This window comes from Solanum stenotomum, chromosome 11 (genome assembly GCF_019186545.1).
Source record: "Solanum stenotomum isolate F172 chromosome 11, ASM1918654v1, whole genome shotgun sequence".
Lineage (NCBI taxonomy): Eukaryota > Viridiplantae > Streptophyta > Magnoliopsida > Solanales > Solanaceae > Solanum > Solanum stenotomum.
The window spans coordinates 54,663,585-54,677,461 of record NC_064292.1 but is presented as its reverse complement, the minus strand read 5'-3'; the positions used below and the strand labels follow the sequence as shown (position 1 = coordinate 54,677,461).

The 13,877-nt window shown below is 32.5% G+C and overlaps 1 protein-coding gene and 2 long non-coding RNA genes across 3 annotated transcripts in view; all 3 read left to right on the top strand.

The window, feature by feature from the left end:
* LOC125843862 (uncharacterized) overlaps nt 1–13,877 on the top strand; it is a 573,332-nt gene that overhangs the window by 72,781 nt on the left and 486,674 nt on the right. The gene's annotated exons all lie outside the window — the stretch shown is intronic.
* LOC125843929 (uncharacterized) overlaps nt 1,529–13,877 on the top strand; it is a 40,962-nt gene continuing 28,613 nt past the window's right edge. Inside the window, exon 1 of the long non-coding RNA XR_007444080.1 lies at nt 1,529–1,702. This is a non-coding gene — a long non-coding RNA (uncharacterized LOC125843929). The remainder of the gene's footprint in view (nt 1,703–13,877) is intronic.
* On the top strand, nt 7,920–9,539 carry LOC125843925 (uncharacterized). The gene is made up of 3 exons (XR_007444074.1): nt 7,920–8,304; nt 8,403–8,462; nt 9,356–9,539. It is a non-coding gene; the product is annotated as an uncharacterized LOC125843925 (long non-coding RNA).

Here is a 13,877-nt window from a genome sequence, read left to right as displayed (position 1 = left end):
GGGTCAAAGGCCCAAAATGAAATAGGCCCAAATACTGGTCCAGGCAAACAGAAACCCGGTCTTGGGCCCAAGACTCTCTCTCACTCTCTCTCTCTTTTATCTATTTCGTATTTGTTCAATTGTTTATTTGTTATTTAATTTTAAGGTTTCCTAATCAATTCCCCAAAAGATAGTCACTTCGGGATTTTCTAAAGACTAAATAATCATGCTTATTTTTCTACTCAAACTACTTCAAATTTTACTTAATAATATTTTAAATATTTCCCCACCCCCCTAAAAATGATTTTAAGTCATAATTGTTTATTCCCTCTATTTAATCAAGTATGTCTATCCTCTTAAAATATTTTGCCAAATAATTAATTGTCGGATAACCACATTAGTGGACATTTTAGGTGCTTTTAAAACCTTCCTAGAATGTTAATAAGGACCTCGAACCCTTTTTAAGTTTTCACTAGATTGTTGTTTTAGTCTTTTGAAAACAATAGTTTTCTTGATTTTTCTTAAAAATTAAGTGGCGACTCTTAGTCCTAGTCCAAAATATATTTTCCAAATAAAGCACCATGTGCCTAAGAGGGTGAGGGAATTTATAGCCATAATTCTTCCCCCGGTTCTACATCAAAAGCAAGTCTCTTTGATTGGCCCACCAAACTTTTCTAAAAGCACTTTAGGTCGGAGGCTGGTTGTAAAATAATAAGGGTGGTGTGCTTTTGAATATGGTTTATTTTGATAGAAAGAAGAATCAGAATTGATTTTGGGTCGTATCGTTTTTCAATTGTACGGTGGTTGGGCCCCAAAACATATATTAAAGACCGGATGGAATTTTTTTTTAAAAAAAATTGTATACGAAAACTTATTATCGTGTCATATAAAATGGAGCATAAGATTAGTAGAAAGGAATATTTAGTAATTCCATCATGAACTCACCATTTTTTCTTGCTTAAAATACAAACACACAACAAGAACAACATGTCCCTATATTAAGTCTTCTTCAAAGTATTGCCAATGTCAAGAACAAAACGATACTTCACGTCGGATTTCACGAGACGTTCCACCGCTGTATTCACATACTCCATTGGCACAACTTCAACATCTGGTGTTATGTTGTGCTTTTCCGCGAAGTATACCATCTCTTGTATCTCTTTCACCCCTCCTATCGCGCTCCCTCCCACTAGCTTCCGTCTTGTTTTCCACATTACATACTTGAGTTATTAATTAAATCAAACAGACATGTTAGAACTTAAATGAAGAAAAAAGATACTACGCGAAATGTACCTGAAAGCAATGGAAATACAGGCAACTCTAGTGGTTTTTCAGGGGCACCAACCATCACTAGCTTCCCATTAGTTTTCAACAAATTAAGCAAAGGAAAAATAGGATGAACCGCGGAAACAGTGTCAATGATTCCATCAAGTGAACCCCCTGCAGCCTGCTCGTATTTACACGTGCAAACGAAAATTCATACTTATGTCACATGAATATCATTGTAAATTTGTGATTGAAGCTAAGTTGATTGATCGACTGACCTGCATTTATTCAGGATCACGACTAACCAAAAATGAGTCTGCTCCTAAACGTTCAATTGCTTCGTCTTTTTTACTAAGAGATGTACTAATGACAGTAACTTTGGTTCCAAACGCCTTATCAAATTTCACAGCCATATGTCCCAAACCACCAAGACCAACAACACCAATGTGCATTCCAGGTTTATCTAGTCTGTAATATATCAAACGGCTATAAGTTGTGACCCCTGCACATAACAGGGGAGCAGCTTCCATTGGCAAATTATCAGGCCAACGAACGATAAAATGCTCGTTGACAACCATGAGATCGGAGTAACCACCATGAGTGATGGTTCCATCAGAGTGAGTACCATTGGCTGTCAATACCTGTCCAGGACAATAATTCTCGAGATCATTGCTACAATTTTCACATTCGTTACATGATCCTACTAGATATCCAACGCCTATTTTGTCTCCAATTTTGAACTTGTCTACCTTGGTACCAACCTCAGTTACCACTCCAACAATTTCATGCTTAAAAAATTAATAGAGATTGACATAAATTTTGATCTCATAAACTTAAAAACTATAATGACCTTCAAGGGCATAACTTGTTAATCAATTTCATTATACATTTGGATTTTGACTACACATTTCTTAGTTGACTTAATCGAGTTGTCCAGATGATCATTCAACTAGTAGTTATTATCACAGAAAGTATATGACTTTCTGAGTGATCATATGAGAAATCAATCCGCCCTCTACCCCTTCCATCCAAGTATTTTTAAATTTTTTTGTTTGGTGTTAAAGACAACATCCACTTACATAATCTTCTTGAGGTTCAAAATTGTTTACCACATAGTGCAAATCTATGTTGTTCGGATTCTTCAAAAATATTGAAGCACTGTATCATTATTTGGAGGATCCAATACGTACCGAAATGTATGTTTGAAGAGTCTAACCAACATAGTTCCATAGTTCCAAGCAGATAAGAGAAGGAAATTGGAAGTAGCTCAGATTAGGATTTTTTCCCCCCCAGAAATATCAATATGTTTGTAGTATCTCTGAAAGCAGTCAGAATTCTAGTAATGAATATTCTTGCAGATTTTAATGGAAAAATGCATATTTTGTAAGTGGCGGAGCCAAGAATTCTAATAAAAATATATGGAGAGAAGTATTGAAAACAATTCTAAATTCGGCATAAATTATTAGTTTCATTTTTGAACTATTGACAGCCTTAAAGAAACTCATTTACTTGACTAACTGAACTTAAATACACTCTCAATCTTGCAACATGGGTGAAATACACTCCTAAGTTCTCGCCAAGTTTAGGGGGGTTTCAACACTACTTCTCTCGGCTTTTTATTAAGAGTCACATACTTCTACAAGAGTTTGAGACCACTTGCCATGTCATGTGACAGATCGTAGGTGTATCGAGGATGTATCTAAGTTTAGTTAGTCAGGTAGAAGGATATTTTTAAGACTGACAATATGTCAGAGATGAAACTAATAATTTGATTGATTCAACACTTTGTGCATAAATAGGTACAAAGTTTTGTTATCAATATACACAGTAAAATTTTCCGACGAATGCAAATATAAAACATTAAATTTTAAAAAAGAAATAAAGATAAGTAAACTTGCCCAGGTATAATGGGATATTTGGTGATGCCCCATTCATTCTTGATTTGATGAAGACCAGTATGACAAATTCCACAATACATAACTTTGAATTGCACATCTTTTTCACCTGTCTCCCTGCATCCATTTCAAAATCCAAATGAAACCTCAATAACAACAATAACAACGTATTCAGTATAATTTCACGAGTTGAAGAAATTAATAAAATTTGTACCTTCTTGAAAAATTGAGAGGAGAAAGTACCCCAGATGTGTCTCTAGCTGCCCATCCAAATGCCTTAATTGGGTGTTCATTTTCATGTGATTTTTCCATATTTTTTTTTTTCTGATTCTTGATTTTTTTGAATAATGTATACTATACTATGTAGCATATAATATTTAAGAAAGAGAAAGCAATATTATTGGAGAGGAAAAAGAAGTGGTTGTCATTTCCTCATTTAAAGTATATCCTTTTTTTGATTTTCGACTTGATTTTTAGAGTTCGCATTAGAGCTCTGACTAAACTTGAATTACGCACCATAAGGCTGAGGGTTGTTGGAGTAGAAAAGAAGTGATTGTCATTTCCTCATTTAAAGTGTATCCCTTTTTTTTTATTTTCGATTTAATTTTTAAAGTTCGCATTAAAGCCCTGATTAAATTTGAATTACGAATCATAAGGCTGAGGATTGTTGGAGTAGAAAAGAAGTGGTTGTTATTTTTCCTGACCAAACAGAAAAAACTTTAGTATATTTGTAAGGCTGTTGTTTTGTCTTATATTATACGCCCACCATTTATAAAAGAATGATTTTTTTCCTGTTTTAGTCTGATTTATAAAAGAACAAGCTTTTTCCTTTTTTAGAAATATTTCAATCTCAATTTTTCACGTGATATGTTTAAAGTCACAAAATTAAAGAACATTTTGATACATTTGACATAATTTTAATTTACGACCACAAAAATAAAAAAGCTTCTTTATTTTCTTAAACTTCGTGTCAAGTCAAANTCTCTCGGCTTTTTATTAAGAGTCACATACTCCTACAAGAGTTTGAGACCACTTGTTATGTCACATGACAGATCGTAGGTGTATCGAGAGTGTATCTAAGTTTAGTTAGTCAGGTAGAAGGATATTTTTAAGACTGACAATATGTTAGAGATGAAACTAATAATTTGATTGATTCAACACTTATTACATAAATAGGTACAAATTTTTGTTATCAATATACACAGGAAAATTAGTAAAACTTTCCGACGAATGCAAATATAAAACATTAAATTTTAAAAAAGAAATAAAGATAAGTAAACTTGCCCAGGTATAATAGGATATTTGGTGATGCCCCATTCATTCTTGATTTGATGAAGATCAGTATGACAAATTCCACAATACATAACTTTGAATTGCACATTTTTTTCACCTGTCTCCCTGCATCCATTTCAAAATCCAAATTAAACCTCAATAACAACAATAACAACGTATTCAGTATAATTTCACAAGTCGAAGAAATTAATAAAATTTGTACCTTCTTGAAAAATTGAGAGGAAAAAGTATCCCAGAAGTGTCTCTAGCTGCCCATCAAATGCCTTAATTGGGTGTTCATTTTCATGTGATTTTTCCATATTATTTTTTTTGCTGATTCTTGATTTTTTTGAGTAATGTATACTATACTATGTAGCATATAATATGTAAGAAAGAGAAAGCAATATTATTGGAGAGGAAAAAGAAGTGGTTGTCATTTCCTCATTTAAAGTATATCCTTTTTTTGATTTTCGACTTGATTTTTAGAGTTCGCATTAGAGCTCTGACTAAACTTGAATTACGCACCATAAGGCTGAGGGTTGTTGGAGTAGAAAAGAAGTGATTGTCATTTCCTCATTTAAAGTGTATCCCTTTTTTTTTATTTTCGATTTAATTTTTAAAGTTCGCATTAAAGCCCTGATTAAATTTGAATTACGAATCATAAGGCTGAGGATTGTTGGAGTAGAAAAGAAGTGGTTGTTATTTTTCCTGACCAAACAGAAAAAACTTTAGTATATTTGTAAGGCTGTTGTTTTGTCTTATATTATACGCCCACCATTTATAAAAGAATGATTTTTTTCCTGTTTTAGTCTGATTTATAAAAGAACAAGCTTTTTCCTTTTTTAGAAATATTTCAATCTCAATTTTTCACGTGATATGTTTAAAGTCACAAAATTAAAGAACATTTTGATACATTTGACATAATTTTAATTTACGACCACAAAAATAAAAAAGCTTCTTTATTTTCTTAAACTTCGTGTCAAGTCAAACTAGGTCATTCGTTTATAAACGGAAAGAATATATATTATGTGAGGTATAAAATGATTATTTTGTTTAAATGAAGAGAATTTTACCAAAATAGTGTACTTGTACTATTTACTGTAAACATACCCTTTTTGTTCCATGTCAGTTGGTTATATTTCGCTTTGTAATATATAGTATTTTTACATGAAATTGACAGGTAAAAAAATGTAACTTGCAATATTTTTAGTATAGTTTTAAAAAAATTGCAACTCGCATAGTAATTTATTGACTTCACCACATAATTCCAAAAATAATCATAGATTAATATATATAACAAATAATAATCTGAAAACAAGAATATTTTGGCTCTTTAAAATAGTGAGTGAGTCATTTCCATACAACTATAATTTGGATGGTTGACAAATGACAATAAATGGATCATCGACCTTACCAATTAAAAATAATATCTGTATTAATTATATAATACATATAAATATAAAAAAAAATACAAAATTAGGTATAATTGATTTGATTAATTCAGATTTTTGTTGTATTAAATTTATTAATAGGAAACACATCCAATAAATTCATTAATTATTTTATTTGATATTCTTATTCTTGATAGGTAATCCCACACGTCATCCGACAGAATCAACTTTGTCAAATATTATAGAATAACAATATTGCTTAAAATAATCATATTAAACAATTAAAAGAACATCAATCACTAGGAGTAGTAGTCTATATTCTCTGGTCTTATTATTTTTTAATAGAGTTGGTGTTTTAGTGGTCTAAAGTCGGAATATATATAGTATATGTATAATCACAGCCAATTTTTTTTTTTTGAGAATTTGAATTCTTTTTATTAATTATAAATTACTTAAAGAGGTAGAGATGGACGAAGATTTGAAATTTACTATAACTGAATAGAGAAGAGAACAATATAAATAATTAATACGATAAAGTAAAGAGGATGCTAAAACAAATTAAGAATAAGATAATAGGACAATAATAAAAACAATACTAATAAGAAAACTAGACAACGCTCGACAATCTTCTATTCTAATTTTCAACTTTCAAATCTTTCTATCTACGGAAAAGGCTCAAAATTGCTCCTGAACTATGCAAAATAGACCACTTATATCCTTCATTACATTTTGGGATAAAAAATGCCCCTGCCGTTATCCTACCACAAATACCCTCAAGAGTTAACATCCCAAAATTTTAGTGACATGGCAAGCCACGTGGGACTAATCCTCTCACCTAAGCGTTGTCAACTAGGATTCACTACAAAAGAACTAGACCTTTAGCAACGACAATAATCGCCACAAAATTCCGAAATATTGCCACGAAAGGTTATGAGTGATTTTTAGTGGCGACTAAGGTTGCAACAACCATTCCCTAGTAAAACCTAATAATTAAATAATATCATCAAGATTTATCTAATAATTAAATAATATTATCTGAGTCTTTCATAAAGTAATATAAGTTAAATTATAGCATAACATCAAGAAATATTAACAACACAAAATTATCATATTATCTCACATCCTATATAAATAAATCAATAAAAGAGAATATCAATAAAACTCCATAGTTTCCACACATACAAATGTGGAAATAAAATCAATGAGAAATACCAATTTCTAATATCATGTGAAATTTGATCACTTTGGATTATTTTATCAACTTTTATAAATTAAAAAAAAAAGAAAAAAGAATATTCACCGAATAGATAGAAAAACTTATCTGAATTTAAAAAAAAATACTAACCTATATTTTTTGCTACCCATTTGGATGTAAGAGAATAAAATTTATGGAGTTTCACTATTCATTTATTTTCTACGATTTGGAAATTTTGAATATTAGCATTTCATATAAGATATGAAGAAAAACAATAATTTTGAATAGAATAGGTCAATTGCTCCATAAAATTTTATAGATGAGAAAATATGGTGGTGTGGGGGGAATGTGATCGTGGGAAGAAATGGGAATGAGAATAGTAAGTGGTTTATAAACCTCTTCTTTGTTTTATTTATTTATTTTTTATTTATATTTTTATTTAATACACATTCAAACAAAAAGTTATCCGTAAATCAAATGTAACACTTTCCTATATTTTCATATTCAATATTTATTTGTTTTTCTTTTCAATTTATTTTTAACATTGTCTTAATATTCAATTTAAATGGTTAACGGTGATTTAAAAATAGATGAGATAGTATTGAATTTTTTTTCTTCCATATTAAAAATAGTTANTCAATAAAATTGAGGTTGCTTCATTATATTTTATTAATATTATTATAATATATATATTTTGTTATTTGATATTTCTGTAATTCTCAATAAATAATTATAATTTTTGTAATATTATGAATGCTAACAAAACCTTATGATTATTAGTAAAGACNAAGTGACTCACCTGATCAACCATTTTTGCGTAATACACCAATACTTTTTTGAAGTTGCTAAAACTCCTCTTTAAGCCAAGTCACCAACTAAACAACAACTGCTAAAATATTTACCCTTATGTAGAAATGAGACTTTGAAAGGACCAACACTGCATTATTTGATTGTACTAAACGCACTACTAATTGTACATTTTACCAAGGACGAACACTGCATCTTTGTATTGTACTAATGGTAGTACTAATTGTACATACAAAAAAAAACACGCTTTCTCTAGAACTTTCTTCCTACATCTGCCAAAATTCTAACCCTAATTTCTCGCCTCCTTCCTAAAGTCGCAGCATTCTCTCAACTCTGCCTTCTACTTCGCACCTCTTCAATGGCGAATCCATCTGCTCCTTAGTTTTTCCTCTTTGTCTGCGCACTTTAACTCTCTCTCTGGAGCTTTGCTGAACATCTCTGCTTGTTTCCGACGCGCCGCGCAACTACTTGTTCATCGTTTAACTTTCTATCCTCCTAGGTAAAGTGGCTCTGTTCTGTCAACTGTTTCTTCTACTTCTTACCTCTTCAATGGCCAATTCATCTGCTGCTTACTGTTTTTTCTTTGTCTATATACAGTTATAATCTGTCTCTGAACCTTTGCTTACGATTTCGGTTTCTTTCCAACGACCTGCACAGGTATTTCTTCATGCTGTAAGTGAAATTTACATGTTTCTTCCATCATTTGCTCTTTCTCCCATTCCTAATTCGTCTGCGGTTTGCCTCTTTCTTCGATTCGTAATTTCTCTTCTCTGTACCATAGTACACCATATTATACTGTAGCTATGTATCTGCTGCAAACTTGTGCTCAATAGTTGCATGTATTTCTCTATTGCACTATCTTCAACATCCAACCGCCACAGACCCTGCTTGCTGATAACAACTTCACATTAAATTTGCCAATATGTACTTCACGCTGCTGATAATTATTAAAGTCTCTGTTAATTAACGTACATTTGTCTTCCTAAATTTGGCCTGCATATTTACTGATATTGTCGAGAGAGAGACGCCTGTCAAAATATACTGTTTCGCAAATATTTCGGACAAGTACATGCATTGTTAGTTGCAAAATTCTATTATAGAAGATGAAATTCTTACATCTTTAGTACTTACTGTGTCTTAATATTCACTGTGCTTCAGACGATGGGAATGTATTACATGGTCTACATTGTTCTTCTCCTGTTAGCTGCTTCAACTCATTCGATGAATAGGTTACACTGTTCGGATGGAATATTTCTGTTCATTCATTGACATTATAGCAACAATACCACCTCAAATTTCCTGGTTAAGCGTATTCTCATTTGTCACCTATGTTGTATCCCTATATGTTCCCTATTCAGACCTTTTATATGTGCTTGCTTTCTTGTGCCTCAATACTTGTCCAAACAAATGCATACTCAAAACGCACGCAAAATATTTCCTCTAATATAATTACTCACTCCTTTAATTTGTCCCATATGTAGTTCTAACTTATTTCATATTCAATTGCCTTACATTCAATATTCCTAACTACTCACTTTATTTGCCACCAGATTGCCTCCTACTGAACCAGACAAATACCAGTGATACACAACAGCCTGCTGGGTTTGCACCAGCCTCTTCATTATCACCGCCTTAGAAAGCTTCGTTCAAATGCTGGCCCAAACCATATATGCATGCTAGCCACTCCAGCAGATTGACAGACATCCCTGCTGTGGTCACAGGTACCTTTTTTCCCTCCCCCATGATCTATACGATTTGATGCACCCAGGAGCTATTGCTGCATATTTTCCTTCAGCTGTAACAAAAACATTTGAAATACACTCATAATTCTTATGTCACCCAGTTGTCCTACTGACTGCAGTAGGACAGTCTGTTGTACTGGTTACTTTGCTCAATTTTTCATGCTTGATTTGTACTCCTAATTTAGTACTTCTCTTCTTCATTTAATTACCAAGGTTTGATCGTCACTTTGCCTTCAGTTCTCTTTTTCCATTTCTCTGGCTTTTAATAAAGGATACTTACAAAACCGTAAAACCTAATGGTAGCATCAAAACAAAATGAAGCCTTCAAATGATAAAATTCCTCTACAACAGACTCCCGCATTTAGTAGTATGACACAAACTCTTTCCCATGAAAGCTTAATCCCTTCAACTCCACTGATGTAGCTTCATTTCCACGGCTTCCATAATCAAATTGGTACATCAAACACTTATAGTAGTGAAATACTCATGTGTATATATGTGCAACTCCAAATGAAAACACACAGTTTAATTTGATCGTTCCTTGTAACTTCGCTGTCTACTTTTTCTCCCTTCCTCTGCAAATGAATAGAACAAGTTTAGGACCTTTGTTTATCCTGGCTGTACGTAATGTCAACTTTCTGCCCAATATTTCAGTCATTCTTGCCTTCTCCATTTCAATCCACGCAATTCTTTATGCTCTTATCTAATAAAGCTATTGACATTCTACAGAAGCTGCTATAACACTTGTTACTTTATTGGCTGTTTCGTCTGTTTACTGGTAATTAATAAATCTGCTGTTTCGGATTGTTGACATCTCTCAAAAACCCCCAGGAAAAAACTGCAGTTCAGGTAACACTGTTTTCCAACTTACATTAGAACAACTAATTTTATCAATGAATGTAGCAATTCTTTGTAGCCATTAGTATAACATGTCTCCTAAATTACACCTACCATAAAAGTTACATTTGCCTATGCTGCCACAATCTTTATCTTTACCTTTACCTTACTGTCAATATCACTCTCCCGCCTTAATGAGCTCGGTCAAATGGCTTACCAAAACATTACCACTATCATATCCCTTACATACGTTGGTCTTGCTACAGAAATCTTATACGCTGTTCAATCTAGATGTTAGCTATTATGAATAGGGAAACTGCAAACTTCATTACTGACTTTCTTACAATATCATTTTCCTTCTACTGTAGCTGCATTACCTTACCTACATTGCAACATTATGACTACATACACGCTAAATTGCATTCTTCCAATATTGTGTACAGCTATATTCATTCGTCATCCTCTCCATCATGCATTTTCCTAAACCTAAAACACATTTCAACCAACCAGACCTCGCAGAGCAGTATAGCTTTCTCTAGCCCTACACTTTCACTTCCTTTTACCTGTATCAATAGTCTACTATCAACTGCACCTGCTTCAGAACAAGTTGCTAATACAACTTCAGCTCTTCCTATAGCGACACAATAGTTCTGCCTTTTACTTCCAATAAGATGGAATAATAAATTCTACATCAACTGATTTTCAAGTTTCCTTATTCCCATATATGTTTTCCTGTTCGGTATAGATAGAACATTGCACTAGCTAAACTTACTAGCTTTCTACTGCCCCTCTGTTGACATTCCTCTTTAGAAATACGTTCACATAAACCCACAAACATTACTATCTACACACACAATATGACTCAAATATCTACACTTGTCACTGCAGCTTCACCTAAAACACAAACGCATACAAATATGAACTTCATTTTATCGCATGACTAATTCACACCTGAACTTAAGCTCTGCCTTACGTGTAAAATGGTTATAACATGAATGCTGAAAAATGGCATATGCTCCTTTCAAAATTGAGAATAATATGATAAGTTCAACTTCTTATATGACATTAGTATCCAATACAATACCATGTCAAAAAGTCCACAGAAATAGCTACAATTAGCTCTCATTCTTGCTCATTTGGCCTACATGTCCTGAAAAACTTAAACATCCATTCTCTCCGTTACCCAAAGTGTTTGGCTGACATTAATCCTGATTTGGGGGAGACTTTAGACAAACATTTCCTGTAGTTCGTAATGGGAAAAAAGAAGACTTTATTGCTCAAAGTTTATTATACTCCCATATTTGGAATCATCTCGAAAAATTGTGCTTATCTGAAAACATGCGTGCAAAAAAAGATCCAGCATTTTGTGAATATTTAATGAGAATTGGAAATGGACAAGAAAAAACTAACAACTGCAACAAAATTCAAATTCCCAAAAATTTTGTCATTCCCTTTACACAGGAAATAGAATCTTTGAATCTTTTGTTTAATGTAACTTATCCTGATTTCCGTACATTCTATTCTAATCCATCTTTTATAACTTCCCGTATTATTTTGACAACAAAAAATGATTTTGTTCATGAAATAAATGACATGCTTATACATAGATTTCCCGATGATGCTACAGTCTATACAGCTATTGATGAAACAATAGAACCAAATGATCAGTGCCAATTTGAAGATTTCTTGCACACCTTACATCCTGCTAACTTACCTCCTTATAAATTAACTTTGAAAAAAAATTGTCCAGTTATATTATTAAGAAACTTAAATCCTACTGAAGGTTTATGCAATGGTACACGATTGATATGTCATGATTTTAAGTCACATGTTATCAGTGCTACTATTTGTAGTGGTATTTTAAAAATAAACATGTTTTTATTCCAAAGATACCATTATTGGCATCACAAGATGAGAAGCTACCAGTTCCCTTCAAAAGAACGCAATTTCCAGTAAGGTTATGTTTTGCTATGACTATAAACAAAGCTCAAGGTCAAACATTAGATTTTGTGGGAATATATTTGCGTGAACCAGTTTTTTCGCATGGACAACTTTATGTTGCTTTATCTCGAGCAAAATGTTCAGACAACGTCAAGATATTAATACGACCGCCTACAGCAGAGGACACAAATGATCATTCTACATATAATGTAGTTTACAATGAGATTATTCGAAAAGCATTCTCATGATACATTTAAAAACAACAAATGTAACAACTAACCACGCTCATGCTACACATTCTTAAATTTCAGATCAATTTACCTCAACTGGGTTTTTTAAACATAAATAGCAATTAATACTTCGTATTACTTTGTTCTTAATTTCACTTCCATTTACATCTCATACTTTCAAGGTCCAACTAATTTCACAACTATACATTTCTCTGCTTTTGCTGTATTTTCCTCATGAGTTTATTTCATCTATGTTCTAACTTGCTTTTACCCTTGGTCCATTGTTTTTGCTTGTAGTTTTTATTTCATACTTGCAACAATCTGCTCAGCATACAAATCACCGTCAAATTCAATAACAATTTTGCTATTGGAGGAACACTACATTCAGTTCATCTATATCTGCACATTAAGCTTTAAAACACAATAATTGTTGATGAGAACAGGTACCCCCACATCCTAATTCCTTTTTATTCTTTCTCCTCAATCTTTGTTCTTGTTCTTTTTTGTTCTTCATTGCATCTGTGAAAATATCATTTAGTGCCTATATTTACTGTTCCCATGCATTACATCTTCATTGTCTTTCAGCTTATCTATTTTTGCATGTAAATCTGTTGCAACGCTCTTTTTTCCCATCTGTTTCTCAATTGAACAATTGTTCACTTAATTCTTTATACTTTTATTATGCAATAAAACAACTCCCTCTTTCTCTTGTTATTATTACCTTACCCTTATTTAGAAGTGCCACTTACAAAGGACCAACACTGCAGCTGCTCATTGTACTAAAGGCAGTACTAACTATTCAGCCAAACACCACATGATATAGTAGTACAAATAGCGGTCTAAAGTCTGCCTTTCAGCCTTTCAGCCTTTAAGCCCAATTTTATTGCCTATACTCATTCAAATCCATGTTTCCCACTTGCCTTCCACATTAGAATTGCCCTGCAGAGAACCCTCAATTGCTTCAAACTGTTGCAACGATGGTTGCCGTATTGACACTTCAAAGCTTAACTGTCACTTCTCTTCATCAAGGTCTCACGTTAACCCATTATTTGGTCAAAATTCTCTTACATTTTATGTTTTTGGGTGTTAATTTTGTTCATCTTTTCCAATGTTTAATATTGCATCAACGTTTTCATGGGTTTATAAGTACGATTGCTGTATTGGTGCTGCTTAGTGTGTGCAAATATTATTACGTTGTTTAACTTTGTCTCAAAGCATCAATTTTTATTTAATATTTTTGAATATTTAACCTGCGTAATTGTTCACATTTTTAGTACTTTCAGTATTCTGATATTACAAACAGATTTCACATGGTATAACTT